Source organism: Numida meleagris, chromosome 9 (assembly GCF_002078875.1).
Source record: "Numida meleagris isolate 19003 breed g44 Domestic line chromosome 9, NumMel1.0, whole genome shotgun sequence".
NCBI lineage: Eukaryota > Metazoa > Chordata > Aves > Galliformes > Numididae > Numida > Numida meleagris.
In genome coordinates, this window is record NC_034417.1 from 11,656,265 (window position 1) to 11,661,263 (window position 4,999).

A 4,999-nucleotide genomic window follows, 5' to 3' on the forward strand; every position below is an offset into this window, starting at 1 on the left:
GCAGCATTAGCTTCTGTATTTTGGGAGTCCTGCACTTTGAAAAAAGACATAACCTACAAATGCCATGTTAACCCTTCATTCATGGCACTCATTAATGAGGCAGAGGACAGAACATGGTTGCAGAACTTGGGTTTTATAGCTCAGCAGTCCTAGTCTTTCTCCTCTTTTGAGCAGAGATACTGACAGTCATCCTAAACCATAAAGCATGTTCATTTTAATAAAATAATAATAAAAAGACAAAGCTAAATAACAGCAACAAAAAAAGCTGGAGTGGGGCTACTGTGCTTTGCTTTCCCTTTCCTGTAAGGGATGCCAACCCTGGCCCACAAGTTTCAGCAGTTTTTTTCCCTTTGAAAAATCCAGGCTCACTCTCCTCTTTCCTCCCCACCCCCATTTTCCCCCCTTGGGTATTGTCCTATTGATGTGACTAACCAATTACATAAAGGTCAGTGTGCATTACTGCTTTTCTGCATATAAAGCAATTAGAATAACAGCAGGTCACAATTCACTGCAGAATCTATCCCAAGTTTTAACTTTTTAAAATAAATCCAGTTTTAGTGAGTTTTGTTGTTCACATATTTCGGGGGGATACTGGTGTCAGTTTGATGGTTTAGCTAGTCAATTAACATCATATTATTTCCCTCTTAGTCTCATTTCTATCATACTCATATGAATTAAAATGGGGATTTTTAAAGCACTTTAACTCCAGAGACATGAGATTCTCAGACCCACTGTGACTCCTGAATTTCCTACTTAATAAATACTTGAATGGGATATTGATTTGTGTTTTCTGAATGAGAACAGCACCTCTTCAGTTTTTATTTTGGGATAGAATACATTAAACTTAAATTCTGAATGAAATTGACATCAGTTTAATGTAGTAATATAGAGAAAGTTTATTGAAAAATCTTTAATTTTTCCCTGTTCAACCTGAACATATTGTATTGCTGTGCCACGTAAGCTGTGTGGCTTATTGCTTGGGAATTTAGACTCTTTGGGAAGTGATAACACTAAGTATTGGAAACTTCTACTGTATTTTAAGAGGAAAAAAAAAATCACTCTTATGAAGTTGTTCACTTAACTCTTTTTCCTGCAGCAGACTTCTGTAGCCATTCTGTAGTGTTCAGAGGAACAGACATGGTTCAGCTGTGGAGGTAAATGAGACCGATATGTTTTGTCACGGCAGAGAATGAAGAAAAATTAAACATCTTTCCTTTGTAAATGCCTGTTTAGTAATGTAAAACCTTGCTTTGGGGTAAGTGTTTACAGTGGCCATTTTTTTAGTAGTCATAATGTTAGGAGTGCTGTCGCTAAAACTGAGTTACTCTTCATTCTCTGACAGATTGTATGAGCTGTCAGGTAATGTGCTTCAGAGTACAAACCTTTGTGCCCCTTTGCTGTTTTAATCAGTGTTAAACAAATGATTTCATTCCATTATATTTTTGTGTGTACTCATTCTAATAGGCTGAGTATTTTCCTAATTTATCAGCTAATCGCTAGAATCACGCTTGGCCTCAGTTCAGAGACTGTTGTGTTCTAAATTTCAGGCTGGGATTAGCACAGAGCAAAGAAATCCAGACCAATTCAGTGATGAAATGAGGTTGTTTTGCACATAGTCAGGTTAGAAGAAGTAGGGCTCGTCCTTTGAACGCTCAGCACTATGTGTACTCATCCATGCTCGTGCTCACGAAGGTCAGTATTTTTACTGGTTAATGCAACTTCCTCATCAGAGTTTAATTACCAGAACTACAAATGCATGCAATGACAGAGAAGTCGTTTTATCATATGGTTAAGTTTGTTTTGCAGTGTATTATCAAGATTTTTCAGTGAGCTGATTGAATTATTCTCTATACTGTATTTGCAGTGTCTCCACTGTGAGTAGATTCACGCATCGTTCCCTGGAATGAAATAAGGTCTTCTGAAAATGTCCCACCTGGAAGGAAGCAGGAAAGGTGAGATGTCGCTTCTATCAATATCACAAATTTGTTCAGCAGAAATCTGCAGATTCTATCTGTAAGTCTGGGATTACTTTCAAATCCCTCCCCCCAGCCCAGTTAAATGCCTGAAAAACATTGCTCATCTTTTATTTAACATTAAATCATCCTCATTACTTATTTATGGGAATTGTGACTATTATCAACTTTGACAGTGTTATCTATAGAATGAAATGTTTTAGAAATAAGCCTGAATAATATAATCAAGCTGTTTTATTAAGCTCACTAATATTTGATCATGTTTTAACTTGCTCCTGCCATGATGATAGCACAGAGAAAAAATTCTGGTAAGCCTCAGAGCATTCTGCTAAATAAAAAATGATTTCAAAATGAATCCATTTTCAAATATTATTAGGTGACTTCTTAAAACCCCGAGTCCTAATTTCACTACAAATGTTAGTGTTTGGACATGATATAATGCTCTGTTTCCTGTTGGGCTATTCTTAGAGCGAGGGAACCAAGCTTCCCAGACTTCCCCAGAAATAGGCTTCTTCCCAAAAAGAAAAGCTGACAATGAGGAATATTAATGTCCCAAAAAGCTAACTCCTACTCTGCAAGATAAATAGAAATAGTTCAACCATCTGCAGTTGTGTCAGTAGAGTTAGCAAACTTATATAATGTCTAGCGTCAAGAAGGGAAGATAAAGAAATACTTATAAGTCATCCTATAGGCAGAATAATTCTTTGTGACATGTACAATATTTTGGAAATTACACATAGACTAAACATAGTTTTGATACCTACAAGAGAAATTACACAATTTTAGCATGACTCCTTTAACTGAGATGAAATGTCTGGTTTGATACCTCACATCTTCATATTCCAGGATGACGGATTGATGCTGTTAACTTTTTTCCTTTTTTTTTTCCTTCCTAGTTGCACAGCGAGAGTTGACTGTCAAACAGCAAGTGTCATCTGCCTCCTCCTCACCCTGTAACCAGAAGGCTGGGGTTAAAAGTGGGAGGGAAGAACAAGAGCTGAATAACTGAGAGCACGAGAAATTTGGCAGCTTCTGAAGTCTGTATGTACAACAAAGCACTGAATGACGCATTAAGGCAGTGCACCTTAATTGTAAATTAAACACGGTAAATTATAAGATAAAAGTATTTTAGAAATTAAATCCACCCCGTATTGATATGTTGCATTATCCTGGAGTGACCTAGGGCAGCCAAATGTTCTTGCAGTCTGTCCTTGGCTCCTTTCACATTATACAAGTTCCTAAGCTAAATTTGCTAAGTTAACATCTGAGCTGTAAATAAAGATCCCCGAAGCCTACTGTGCTTTCCTTGTTCTAAGAGTCCCTTCACAGTATGGCCGCAATTCAACTAAGTACTTAATGTGTGCTTAAATCCCACTTAAATCAATGGGATTTAAACATTTGCTTAAATGCTTTGCTGAATCTGGCCTATTAAACTGTCTATGTTAGAGATCAAAATGTAATTTATACTGCTGTGATTTCTTTTCTGGTGTTATATATGAGACCCCAAACTACATTTCACTGTAGCCTTGCTTTAACCAAAGCTGGAACTGTTTAGAGAGAATGTGTTCAAGACCCATGTTTATCATGTGCAAGAAATAGGGTTTAATTATTTTGGGCATCAGCTGCTGTAAACTCCTGATAAAAGAGGTCAAACTCTGTGGAGAAGACTGATTGCTTTTCATGCAGTATCATTTTGAAGATTAGCTATGTGCATTTTTCCTTCTTCAGTAATGTTTGCAGCTCCTGGTAAATGTGGGAACACAGAGTTTTTACAGAATGTAGATACATGAAAGTATTTGAGGAGGAGGAGAGTTACAAGCTTTTTCTTATTTGGCTGATTTGTTGGCAATCCTGCTTTTTCACAAACTCAGCTAGCAACAGCCAGGAAGGCAGTCTTTTGTAGCAGATGGGGTGGCAAGAAAGGAAGTCACCAAAAGGGTCATCAAGAATCCCCAAGTCATTTTGTGTGTAGGGAAAATATGTCAAGAATATTGGAGCTGTATATAAGACTTTTTTTTTTTTAAATAATTTAGTGTTGTGTCCTTCCATGCCCAAAGAGATTGCATTGGTCTTATCACTTTTTTTGGAGAGGAGTGAGGATGGATGGTGGGAAAGCGAGGACTCTTCTTGACTTTTCCTATCATATAAGCTCTCTTCTTGTAGTGGAAATCAGCCAAAAGACAGCTCATATGCCAAGAAAGCCCGGTCTAAGAGATGAGTGGAAAGTACCAGATGCTTAAATTTATCTTAGATTTTCTCAAAGCTGTTAATACTGGTTTGCTGCTTAATTAGCCAAAGAAGGGATGGACTGTGCTTCACTATTTCACGTACTGATACTTCTTTGATCTTATGCATTAGCTGCCTCCAGGACATTATTGTCTATGTATGGGAAGAGCTAAATGTTGATTTCTTACTTAAACACCGCTAATAGGAGATAATTGCTGTAAAGCACTCCTCACACCCACAGTGCAGCTACCCTGAATTTCCTCAAGATAAGGGTTTTTAAGACAGCTTTGTCTGGAAGTTTTTTAGGAGTCTGGAAAGAGATGATTGTCCGTGGTTACGAGGCTAGGTTTACGTGAAATCGAAGAGTCTCTTTTGATCGCCACTTGGCTCTCCTTTAAGCAATTAGGCTTTTCCCAAGATTTCTCAGTAATTTGTCTTTAGCCTCAGGGGTATGGGTGGACAAATAAATATGTCTCTCTAGGGCATGAAATGTCCTTTCTGTAAGGGATGTTTCCGATGGGCATCTGTAATGCTCTTCAGCTTTTCTGCCCCCTGAAAGGTATGAATAAGTCAACTATCAGCGGAGGCTGTTCAAATGTGCAGAATCATTGGACCATATGGAAGGCATTAGGAGTAAAGAAAATCAGCAGAATCAAAAAAGCAAACCAGTTCTGGACAGCAGTGGATGGGAACAACAAACTCATCGATATTAAATACTGTGAGACCATTTTAAGTATACATGTTCTTAGGGTCGCTTGTTTTGTTGCATAATTAGCCTACAACACCTGATTAGTTTATCC

At 37.7% G+C, this 4,999-nt stretch overlaps 1 long non-coding RNA gene across 1 annotated transcript; it reads left to right on the forward strand.

Annotated features, from left to right (window-relative positions):
• On the forward strand, positions 1,572-3,207 carry LOC110404047. Its single transcript, XR_002442037.1, has 3 exons — positions 1,572-1,692; positions 1,865-1,952; positions 2,870-3,207. It is a non-coding gene; the product is annotated as an uncharacterized LOC110404047 (long non-coding RNA).